The 12,937-nt window shown below is 43.5% G+C and overlaps 1 long non-coding RNA gene across 2 annotated transcripts in view; it reads left to right on the forward strand.

The window, feature by feature from the left end:
• Positions 1 to 1,812: 1,812 nt before the first annotated feature.
• LOC110363948 (uncharacterized) overlaps positions 1,813 to 12,937 on the forward strand; it is a 61,099-nt gene continuing 49,974 nt past the window's right edge. Inside the window, exon 1 of one of the 2 annotated variants that reach the window (XR_010466093.1) lies at positions 1,813 to 2,829. This is a non-coding gene — a long non-coding RNA (uncharacterized LOC110363948). Of the gene's footprint in view, positions 2,830 to 7,500; positions 7,652 to 12,937 lie in introns of those variants that run through there. The other variant, XR_002422360.2, reaches the window with a different exon arrangement.

The following is a 12,937-nucleotide window of genomic DNA, read 5'->3' on the forward strand; positions in this document are numbered from 1 at the left end:
GGCAGACTGTCTGACTACAGTGGGTTGAGTCCTGAGATCATACCAGCAATTCTTCTTCCACAGCCAGTCTCCCATTATAGGCTCCTGGAACACACTGGGGTATTTCCAAATTCTTTTCTGCATCTGTCTGGGAGGGTTACAGAGTTCCCTCAGCATTTGCCTTTCTTTCAATGAATGTGTGCGGCAGTCTCGATGTACTAAGCAGGCCAAAATCTTTGGGTTTGCATTTGGAAAAAATAGGCTGTTCACTTCCTTCATTGCTGGATAAGATTTATTAGGCACAGACAGCCCAGTGTACCCCCAGCACAGCTCTCCTTGTGCAGCACGATCCAGGGCACCCATGGAGATGTATGGTTACACATCTCTATAGGTACTGCACGTGTATACGTTCCTCACCATGTGCCTGGAAAGCAGCATCCAGTGCAGATGTTCTCAGCTGGCTGAAGAGCAGTGAGAAGAGATTCAAGCTGGTCTTGTGACAGTGTTATGCAAGAGCAAGTCAGGGAGCCTCAGTTATAGTTTTTGTATCAACAGACCTGACACAAGAGACCCAGACTCAGGTGGCTCCACGTGTCTGAGTTTGTGTGAGCTACCCAGCCTGCAAAAAACAGTGAGAGCAGAAGGAATATGTCACACCCCAGGCAACTCCAAACTTACTCCTGGTCTTCATGTATAACATCTTGTGGTTTAGTAGTGGAATACTGATGTTGCTCTCAAAACCTTTATAGATTCCTTAGGTGACACAACCACTGTGAGGTGTGTCAATCACCTCAACCGCTCAAATGCAGATCAACAGCATCTTGAAGGGATTTTGGAGGAGATGAGATGGACTGCTGATTTGAGATTAGCTTGGTTTTGAAGTCTTTGAATTCGGGTAAATGAGAAGGGACCGATTTTTGGCAACTTAAACTGTCTAAAACACATTGAGTATTCCTTTTTTGGGTCAAAAATCTCTATTAATTAACTGACATAATAGTTCTATGCCTCTTCTGTGAAGTTTTGAGCAAACCTGTACAATTTCCTAAAGCCTACAAAGAGCTCCATCACCTTGGTGTGCCAAAGTCTGTGTCCTGGAATAATCACATGATGAAATGTCCCACCAGGTGGATATGATTTCTCTCAAATGGATGTCTAGTCCCTTCAAATTTAAACTTTATCTCATTAAAATGGTAAGAGTCTGTTACCCTCTTACCAAAAGTTCCCTCTGCGTTTTAAGGACACAAACAACTAACTGAAGATGTTTTCACTTCTCAAATCTTGCATTAGATCGTGTGACATTCTCTGACATATCTCTTGAACATTTATGGGTTTGAATGCCAGTCAGTAGACTGGGCTATCACTATTTGTTTTGCCTTGATGTTTGGGTACTGTTTTAGTCTGGTAGCACCATACCCAAACTGGGAAAACATTTCACTCTTGATGCTTCCTCCTGGGTGTCTGCTACACGGAGATAACAGTAGTTTTGTTTGTAAATGAAAGTTTCAATAGTCAGTGCCTGTGCCTAAAGTATCTCTTGGCATTTCTTACTGCTGCACTTGGGTCCGCTGAGGGCAATTTAGGTAGTTGCTCTGGCTGTGCTCCAGGATGTGATTTTGATTCTCTTTCATTGCCCTCTGACCAGTATGATGGTGACAGAGCTTCTGGAGAGCTCTGTCTGGTTTAAGTGCAGTGTGATGTTGGATGAGGGCCAGGTCGTATCTTCTTCATTTCTGTGTTTCATGAGAGCTCCTCCTCTTGCTATGTCCTTTCTCTTTCTTCTGCTGTTACATCTGCCAGCCTTTAACTCACTAAGCTATTTCTGAGCCAACCTCTTCTCTTGTGACAGCAGGTACACTGAACTCTGTCCCTGTGATGTGACTTTCCACCAGCCACACCTGCAACTCCTCCTGCAGAATATGGTCTTTAGTCTGACATGAACGGGCAGATTATGGTCTCTGGTCCAGCAGTGAACAGCTGATTCCCACCAGCCAACAGAAATGGCATCAGTGCATGGAGAATCCTTTGCGTCGTGAATGGGTTTCATGAACATGCTTCACCACAGTTGTACTCGGAGCCCACATGGGGAGCAGTTCATCTCTGTCATCCTGGAGGAATGCTGAGGAAACCGTGAGCTGCCCCCAGCGTCAGCACTTGTTCTTATTCCCATCCACTGGAAATGTCTGAAAAATGTCCAGGGGAAAACATATTGGCACAGGTAACAGATGGATGAACCCACTCCAAAAACAGCACCTTACTCAGTTACTTCAGCTACAGTTCACCGTGGTAAAGCAACAGGTAGCTGAAGTGGAGGTCACTCAAAACCCATCATCACCAGAGACAGTGATCGTTTTATTCAAAGTCCACCCCTTATATAGACATGAACTTCACTAACAGCTGGATTTCTTCTGATATTGCTGGTAATTATGATTTATTCTTGCAGTTCCCATGTACTGTGCACGTTTTCCATGGGTCAGGGTTATTTCTGATGGGTGGTGTGGCTTTCAGGCTGTGAGTGCCATATCTTCAATGGCAGCTGAGTGGCCAGCATTTTGCTTGGGCCTTGGCAAGAGCTGCTGATGGTGACTCTGCTGCTTCAGCAATGTCTGGTTTTCCCTGATGTGGTTTCCCTGTACTTGGGCAATACTGTCACTGGTGACCTTTGCCTCTGTACTGCCCAGCAATGGCATCCGGCCTCAAACCCACGTGGGAAACAGACAGTCTGCTCTGGGCTGTGGGGCACCCACCGCAAGCTTGTACTTGGACCTCCTCCAGTTTTTAGCCAGTTCACTAACGATCGTGTTTGGAAGAGCTTTACTCTACACAGACGGCAGGAATGGAAATTACATACAGGTGGGACTTAACAGCTGATGCTTTAAGAAGACCCCTTATTTCTGCTTCTCTGGGGGAAATCTGTCTAATTTACATTCATTTCATACCTTATTTTTCTTCACAAATGTGGATTTTGAAGTTCTTCTGTTCAGTTGTTTATGACCTGGCTTTTCATAACAGCTTTTTAAATGGAGCCCTTGTGAGAACAGGCATCTTTTCCCGTTACAAGTTTTGCGTTCAGCTCGGTACAAGCTTTGCTTCCCAAATCCATCGCTGGGCTGAAGTGCTCCGTCAGGACCTACCAAACCAGTCTCTTCATGGCATGTGATGTGTCAGGTCCATCTCCTCCCTCTGTCTGGCATTTTGAAAGGTTTTCATTGTAGCTGTTTGCAAAACTCGAGTCCATGCAGAGAACAAAAATATTTTACTAATAGCTATGGGTAAAGCACTTTGGTATAAGGACCTGAAATCCTTCATGAATACTACAGTGGCTTCTCAACAACCCTCCAGTCCACCCAGCCCCCTCATCTGATGTGCTTTTGCAGACTCTGGTTATTCTGCTCTGTCCTGCACATCTTCACCAGCAGAGCAGCTTCTTGCTTGCTGAAAGCCTTTGCTAGCTGGGCTAATACTTGCTTCAGAACTTGCTTACAGAGATTGCACAATTCCAGCAGGCAGGGCTTTACTCTTAGCCCCTGCTTAAAGTGCAGGCTGGAATTCTTTTCTTGGCCTTTCTGAGAAGCAATTTCTTTTGCTCTGCAGGCACACTGCAGTGAATCTTTATTCCCCGTTTCCTCATGTAAACCAGGCAGTCTTCGATGAATTTCAGCTAAAAAAAGTATGTTCATTGTGTTCTTTGCAGTGAAATAAAAAGAAGTCCCTTGCAACACATTTCTACCTTATTAAAAGAGATTAGTTTTGTAGTGATTTAAATTTGGGGGATAAGGGTGTTATGTTGGGCAAGGTTCGATAACGGGTGCTGGTGTTATGCGGCTGATCCTGGTGGACCATCACCAACTAGGCAGCCGTTTACCTGCTTATGATCTTTTTCAACCATTGTCCTTTGAAGGCTCAGACAAGGAGACTGGAAACCTCCTTTTAGACAGCGCTCGCGCAGGCTCTGTTCTCAGGGCAGCTTAATCCAGTGCCGTTGAAGTGTTGCATTAGGCCAAAAGCTAAGGTCGCTGTCGGAAACAGATGCGACGCAGCGAGCATCTGCTGAGGACGGTGCACTGGGGAGAGGAAGCGTGTTCCTGCTCGCTGCACCCGCTGCGAGGACGGTCCCCTGCAGTCTGGCCGGCGCAGAGGGGGACGTGCCACAGCCCCCCCAGGAGTGGGGCTGACTCCGGGGCAGCGTCTGTGAGAGCAGCACAGCCGCGGGAAACACCAGCTCAGCTGCCAACCTGCTGCTCGCCCTGCGCCGCTCCTGCCCCTGCCAGGCGCTCGGGCAGCAGGATGGGGAGCGAGAAGCTCCCTGCTGGGCAGATGTGCCCGCGTTTTTCAGTATTAATGGGAAAATGGACAGGTTTCTGCTGTGGAAGTCCTGCTTTCACAAAAAGGGAAAATTATCTTGGATTTAGGCTCCATGAGCATATTTCCAGCATCAGGTTCTCTTGCCCACTTGGATCTTCAGCCCAGCAGTGCCATAACAATGTACACTCTTTCTCTTTCATTATTTTTTAGATGTTTATTTTAAACTGGGAGATCAGGTATTTCCGTGCACCGCTTGCACAATGATTTTGTTGTTTTAAGCTCCATTTGTCAGCTGAGATAGTGTTTATTGCTGTGTTAGTATTGTGACTGTAAAGGAACAGTATGTTTTCATCCATGATGTTCCTTTCCTGAGCAGATCAATCCCAATATACTCTTACTCAGCAAATGATGTGAGTTTTACTAAACATTTGCTCAGAGAATACATTCCGTGGTTAGATGTACTGACATGTTTGCTGATATGGCCACGCTTCAATAGCACACAGTGAGAGCTGGGCTGTGATTTACGATAGCTGGGTTGACTGTAAAACAAGGGTTTGTTGGTTTTTGATACAAAAAAGCATTGGATAAAGCATAAGGGTAAAAGTCAAATCACACTTTTAAAAGTATATGAAGTTTAAGAATAAAAGACAAAAGTGACTTAGATTTCATTTCTGTGAACGCTGACAATGCCCTTTTGAGTGCCTTATGCCAAAAAACAAAGCCCGGTGATTCTCAGGCTGTTTAAAAGAAGCAGGAGAAGAGAGCCAGTCCTTGGTGAAGCTCTGCCAAAGCCTCAAGTCGAGGCAGACGCTGATGTCAGAAGAATGCTGCTGTGATTGTCTTGTTTCCTACGTGATTGACAACATGTGTGACACCGTCCCTGTGCCCAGTACAACTCCGTTGGAGTTTTTCCATTGGCTTTGCTTATAATTGGCTTTGGTGAGAACTGGCTCAAATCCTACATTTGTCTAATGTGTTAATGTGTTAACTGTGTCAAAAACTTTGCGACACCATTGACTATTGTACAGCTGATGATCTATTGGATGATAACTGTATCTGGATAGGATAGACGACCACAGGAATTTCCCTCAGTGTCTGTTGCATTGTTATTAAAGACAGATCTATCGTATGGCTCTGACAGTGCAATTTCATTATAACAACAGTAGATTTTCCAGGAAGTTAACTTTTGGGTTGCCACTTAATCACCAAATCGATGAAGTGTTGTTAGACTGAACTGAGAACAGTTTGCCTTTGACTGGATGGTTATTCTTTTTAAGTGTCACATCATTTGCTGTGATTAGTTTTGGTCAAAAATTAAAAACAAGTCTCTCATTTGTGCCCAGGCTTTAGATGAAGAATTGTTAAGGGTTGTGTGTGTGTAACTGAATGGCTCAAACACTTAATTTGCAGTTGTAGAAGTTAATAGGTGTTAAATAACGTATCTGTACAGCAGTTACATCTGCAGGGCAGGTCTGTCTTACCATTCTAGGACATTATTAAAACAAACAGTCACCTTAAGTTCAAAATGAAGCAATGCTTCACCCTTCAGCTTCGTTGATCAAGCCTTGGACCTTTCCTTTTCCTTTCTCAGTGAAAAACAAAGTGTGTGGTATTTGATGAACTTTCACTGCTCAGAAGTTTTGCTCTGTAAAAGCAGAACTTTTGTGTTTTCAACAGCTACAGTCTCGTAGAGCCCTTGTATCAACCATGGCTGAACCCCAAGGTCCTTTCTTAGGCTTGACTCTACCTCTTGATCACACTGAGCTTCAGTTGATTTAAATGGGGTTTTGCTTGAGGAAGAGGGTGAAACTCAGGATTTGGTGCAGTATGTTCTGTGAAAGGCCATTCACCCATAACCTATATTGCCGTGACGTGGCAGTATTGTTTTACCTTGTATATCTGACACACCGGCTTTCACTGCTTGCATAAGAAAATCGTTTGTACTGTCAACAGCTCTGTTTAACTTTTAATAATAAAATTGGTGACTAAAAGCAGGAGGCCCAAGTCCTGAGGCCCATATTTGGGTGAAGTTTCCATTGAAGCCAGTGGTAGTATTGACAGCGACAGGTCTGGAAAAGCTCTGAGTTTTGAACTCAGAATTTACCCCAGCAAGCTTTTTCAGTAGCCTCTGTTGCTGCTCTACAATTAATAACTAGGACTACAGTGGCAGGGAGAAGAAACATTAGAAGAACCTTTCTATACTTTCCATTAATGATTTTATTGGATGGGATGTCTGATGATACCAGGTTTTTCTAATTCTCATTTTTATAAGCTATTCTAACGCGTAGAAACATGAGTTTTGGGCATATGTTCCCGTCTCTGGAGTCTTGTTCAGATATTACAGAAACATTTTCTAACTCAAAAGATAAACACTTCTGCTAGAGTTCAGGGACGGAAATTGTTTTCATCGCAGCAGGTGTTGCCTATTAGTTCTACTAGAACTAAAACCCTAAGCTGGGCTTTAAGCAAGCTGCATAATCAAGCTCTTACATCATTGTGAGATGTACCGTACTTGAACCTTTTGCTTGCTGAGACTGTATTTCCTCCAAGAAACATCCTGTTTTGCAATCCCCCAGATTCCCCACGGGCCATACAGCATTAGGGATTTCATCACCTCCTGGGCACGCATGCTATGCTTTCTGCAGGAGACTCGTAGCGAGGGAGAAACACAGAGCCAGACAAGTCAGAGGTTTCTGCATTTCCTGGTAGGACCATGTGATGTATGAAAGATAGCTGTATTTTTATTCCCCCACCTCCTTCACTTCACACTGTTTCCATTCTAGACCTGAGTCTGCCTAGCAGGCTGCGGTTGCATCATGTTGGGGAAAGGATCATACTCTCTTCAGTCCTATTCCATTGTTTCAGGTCCTGTCTCACTTTCAATGGCCTTGGCTGCTCCATTGCTGGCCTTCACCTTGCTGTCTTGCATGCAGTGCACAAAACAGGCTAGTAAAAAGCATCGCTGTTTGTGGAGTCAGTCCTTTATGTCCAGCTTTCATCACGGTTTACTACTAAAGGCAGTAGACATATCTGCAAGCTCCATCTTTGTATTTGAGAACAGAATATATTTCTTAGTATTTTATTCACTTTGCATCTTTGCTGTGAATCTTTACTTATTTCTTTTGGAACTAATTTGACTCATGTGAATTCACTGGGGATCGTTAGTCTGTTTGTAAAACAGAGTGGGCCAGCAGGCTCTGAGTGACCTGAGTGGTTCCACCTGTGCCAGATCTGCATTTAGGCTCAGCCTTTGCTCTTACAGGGTTGTTGTGCTCAGCCTTGTCCTTCTGGTTTGATTTGGGCCAGCCTGTGGCTCTGGACCGTGACTGACCCTGGCTGTGGCCACTGGACCCACTCAGCTCTTACCCAGGTACTGGGGGCTGTGCTTCTGGCTGGGGGTGCTGCTCTGCGCTCATCCTTGGTCCTGTTTGTCCACCCTCTGCCAAGCATCCTGCTCCATCTCCTCCTGGGCTGTGGGAAGCAGGATCTGGCCTTCAGCTGATGCAAACGCTTTCTGGAGTGGTTTGCCCCGAGGACTGCTCACTTGTTCTATTCTGTATGGCTGACTGAGGTCGTGGTTTGAAACCTATTTATGGTTCTGCTGCTTTTGCGCAGATTGTGCCACAACTGCAGTGCTAATTGTTTAGCAATAATATTCTGCTTTTATACTTTTTAGAGTCAAACACATTGGTTTATTTAATACATAGAGGAAAACGGGCTGGATATTTATTTTTTCCCAAGAATTTGTGTTTGTTTGTGTTTTCTTTGTAGCAAAAGAATGATATCATGATAATGACAGCTGCTGATTCACTAGACTAACCACTGCTTAGTCACCTATGAAGTGGTAGTTAAAACAGCCCCGACTCTCAAGAGTACAAGGCAAAATTAGAAAGAAAAGATTGCCCATGAAGGTTCTTGGTGAAGCTCGTCAGTGCTGTAATCCTCTATTAGGAATAATACACGTTATTAATGCATATCTAGCAGATGATGTGTGGAGGGTAGAGAGAAGCAAAGAAAGAAAACTCTTAGCACGCTTATCCTATATGAATGCTGTTTCAATATTACAGCAAATTGGCCGGTGCTGCAGGATGAAACGCGTGTAGGAGAGGATCCCAGCCTGGGAGAGCAGGGCTCTGAAGCATCCTGGAGCAGCACTTTTTCCTGATCCCACTAGAGGGTGGGTGCAGTTTGGACAAAGCGAAGCTTTGGCTGCCTGAGCTCTGCCTGGCTTGGCAAGGCGCGCAGTGGGACTGCGAGCGTTCATTTATCACCTAATGAGGGTGGTGGGGCTGCCAGAATTGGCAGTTGGTACTTCAGAAAATATTTAGCTTGTAGAGGGATACAAGCGTTTTCTCTCTATAAATCAGGCTCTGTAATCAGAAGATGCTCTGAGTATTAGTGATCTATAAATTGAGTGAGGCAAATGTTTTCATTTTTCGTAGCTTGAAATGAAAGTGTCTATACGTGGCTTTAAAATTGATTTAGAAGCTACTCCTGTTGGCAAGCTCTACCGGGCTGACAGACACACCATTTGAAAAGCACTTTTTCAGAGATAAGAAAAGAAATAATAGATCAGATTGTATTTTCTTTTGGTTTAGCATTTGCAAAATAATTAGTTTTGTGACAAAATGAGAGATACAAATAAAATAGCCTCCGATCACAATCTTCACTTTCAAAATGAAGCACAGTTTGTACTTGAAATAAATATCAGCAGTTTTGAAGGAATATGATTCATTGTATAGCTATCATTGGAGCCAACTTCCCGAAATTCTACTTTAGCTACAACAGTCCAAGAAATATGATTTCAGTTTTCTTATTTTAATTTTCATCTGATCTATTGGTTTGCATTACAGGAACTGAGAATGCAGTCTTGGTTTAGGGTAGAGCTAAATATTTTTGTAGCTGAACTACATAAATCTTGTCCAAGACAATATGGAACAAAGGTAGAAAATATTAAGAGTTTATGAAGTTTGGGGTGAGAGAATCTCTTGTAAAGGAGATCAAATAGACCGAGGTTAATTTGGTGTTGAATAGGGCAAGGAAAGGGATTATAGCTCTGTGAAACAGGGAGAAATTCAAGAAAGAATCCTGTAAAACCTCCTCTTTTGTGAGAGAAGACATTAACATAAGTAAGTATAATAACACTGCTTTTTGATGCACAGCTGGATTAATTTGTGAAGTCCAATCTATTGAGAAGACAAAGATTTGATCTTCTTCAGAAGAGGGTGTGCAGTTATATTAAGCTAAAATAGAAAGGAAGAGAGTAGAAGAAATGACAATCCTCTGACATCTATTTCTCTGACAGCACCAGTCTTTCATATCTGGGATAACATAGTATAATATTGCACCGTGGTATAGAACAGTAGTGGAGTTTTGCCCTAGGTCAAGGGCGAGATATTGCACAACTGGCCCAGGTGCCTCGCAGGCTTCGTAGATCCACTTTTAATCTTCCATTAAAGCATCGATGTTGGCTTCTGCTGGAGACAGGAGACGAGAAGATGGATCACTGAGTCTGTTCTGGCGTGATAGTTCTTATGTTTTGTTCCGTCGAGAGGGTTGTGATCAACAAAAACATTGCCAACCGAGGTCACTTGCCAGTTCATGAGCAATGGGATTGCTTTGCTGGTTTATGCAGCCCCGGTTGTTTTTGCTGTTATTGAAATGTGACATTGGCTGACAGCTCTGTGGGATCTCACATATGGAGACTTCGCTCCACAGGGATGGGAGAAACTGGACAAATTGTAGAGGCTTTTCACATATGGGGCCAATTCATGCCTGATGAACCCCTGTGGAAGCTGTTGGCGCAGCACCAGCTGAGAGGCTGACCCATCAGATCCACTGACTCATCGTGGTGCTGTTTGTCATGATTAAAGCACTTGAAATTTTCCCCCTAATGGGGGACCATGCTGAGCTCCACCATGTACTGCTCTGCTGCCCGCCTGTTGCCGTTGTTGCTGGATCTTTTGGACTTGTTTGTGTTTGTTTAAAAGGAGAACAGTGAACAAAGCTGGTGGTTGAAGCAGCAAATGTGGTTTAGTTGGATTATGAAAACATTTGACATTCTTTGTCACCTTCTTAAATGTGTGATGTGAGTGGGTATGAGAATAGGCAATGTGGATAAAGAGGAATCAGATGACAGAAATGAGACCAGAGTGGTGGAAAGCAGAAGAGATGGGAACATTATGGTGATTTGTTCAAGGATGGTCTCAATCTGTCCTGCATCCAAGTGCCTTGGAAGAGCACATCTGCAGAAGATGGTACCCTGAGAAGATGACCAGGGATGGAGGGAAAAAGAGCACACTGGGATTTGTGGAACTGGGAAAGGAATTGGAAGATCTGTATGTGAGCAAGGGTGGGGGAAACTTCACCCATAGTTCACCATGTGTGGTGTGCATGGTTGAATGTGGCCTGGTGGGTTTGATGGGCCATATCTGCAGGATATTAGAGAAGATTATGAGGGCATAGATGTGAAGATACAACTGTTGTGCTCTTTTCCCAACAATTTATGGCCATGGTTTAGAAAGCAAAGGACCTATGATGTCAGTATGAGCAATTTAGCAAACCCAAGCTCAAGTCTATTGTTACAAACAGTTTCTCAGGGCAGAATATGGGACTGATTTCCACTACTTACAGTGTGTTGTGGAGGAGGGGACTAGAAGAGGAAAAGTAAAAATCCAAGAAAAATATGTGTGAAGTTTGAGAAGAGTAGCAGGGCTGTAGGCTCAAGAAGAGACTTGGGCATCTCATCTAAGTCATTGAAGGTGCTGTGGAATGAGCTGAAAGAGTGAATAACAATCTGACAACTGAAAAAAGAGTTGTGTTTTTTTTCATTGTTGTTGTGTGTTTTGTTTTTTTTTTTTTTTAAATTAAGAGAGCTGACAGTAATGCAGCCTATTAGCAATGGCAATGGAAGCAGACTAAGAAATACCGTAGTCCTGTGGAAGGAGAAGGTGTCTCAGGGTGGTGGAGAGAACTAGAGGCATCTTCCTTTGTAGGAAGTGGAAGAGTGCAAAATAATGACTCTCATCCCTCATTTCACTGTGTTTCTGGGCACGTGTTCCATTTTCATGTGCTGCTAACTTTGGGTAGTGGAAGCAACAGATCACAAACAAGGAGGAAGAGCTTAAGGGTGGCCCCTGTGCTGTGGCTTTGTCCCTGAGCCACCACCATCTCCTGCTTGGCTTAACGCAGTCCCCTCGTTGTGTTTATTAACTGCACAGGGACAAATGTGAAAACATGTTAAGCAGATCACAGAATCTGCCCAGTGAGGCACCTGGCAGTAACAGAATTCTTTCTTTTGTGTAATAGTTCTTAAATTTTAGCAAACTGTAGTCAGTAGCAGTCAGTTGCTTTCTCCATCCACTTAAGGTTACTTTAAGCTCTGCTTTATGTCGTGTTGTTAGCACTGAGGTTGTGTATAATTGGGCGCAGCAGGCTGTAGAGAAAAGCAGTTATGATTATGCTGAGCCCTGAAGATCCAGGATAAAACCTGATTTTCAGATGCTTTCTGAAAACAAGGAAAACTTGTGAGAGTAGCATGTGAAAGCAATGAAAGCACTGTCTAATTTCAAAGCTTTCTGCTTTGGTGAAACTTTATTCTGTATATTTTGGAGGAGGAACTTTTGTTGTTCTCCATAATTAGTCTGAGATAGCGGCTGGTGAGATTGTAGTTTGAAATTGGACAGAGAGATATGAGGGTGAGCCAGGGATGACATACAAGTGGTGTTGGTCACGTTTGTAGATGGACCATGAGAAAAGTGAAGAGCCAGGAAAGAGAGTGGACACATGGAGGACACTGCTGTGAGATGCAGAGTTGAAAACAGGCTGAAATGGAATTCAAGTTAGGTTCAGAGTCAAAGGGTATAGGACACTGTTGGAGACAGGAGATTGAAGATGGGGGTAAAGCCGATAGATATTGAGCAGTTCAGCATTAACATGCCTCTTGCTTACATTCTGCTAACTCTTTTATGCCTCCTGTTGTTGTCTGCAGTCTTGGACCTGGTTTAATGCTCCTTCCACTGACCGCAGCCTTTCCTAGGGATGGGGACACTGGTTGGGCTGGAGCACTTCAGCCCTCAAACAAGCACAAAATGCAGCCTCTACCAGCTCTGCCAGTATTATCCCAAGTGATTTCTATAAACCCACTGATATTACACCTAGGGGTGGATTTTGCCAGCATATTTGAGAGTATGTGCATTCAATGTGCGAGCTGGGCATCTTGAAAACCAGTAAAAAACCCAACAGACTGATTGCCTTCCATATCTTGCTTGTGTAATCTGCCTATAGAATCACTAGACAATCTTCTCCTGATCTGGTGGGAGTTTTGGTTTCACATATATGGTTTTGAAGGACCATTTCTGTCAGCTGCTATGCAGTAGAGCTGGAAAAATAAGAAAAAATGATGATTTTTCTCCCTGGAAGCCAAACCTGACAGCTGTCCAAGCAAGTGAAAACAATCAGTCATAAAACGCCTTTACATCAACAAATAGGGAACCAAAGAAATATCAAGTGAGATTAATCATTATCGATTGTTCCAAGATTTTATAACGAAGGGGCAGGAGGAGGAATTAGTCTTTCAGACTTTATACACGTTTTTAATTTATTTATTTTTATTATTTTTTTTAAGGCCAGCAGTAATCCAAGTCAGTAAAAATGA

Source organism: Columba livia, chromosome 14 (genome assembly GCF_036013475.1).
Source record: "Columba livia isolate bColLiv1 breed racing homer chromosome 14, bColLiv1.pat.W.v2, whole genome shotgun sequence".
Taxonomy (NCBI): Eukaryota; Metazoa; Chordata; class Aves; order Columbiformes; family Columbidae; genus Columba; species Columba livia.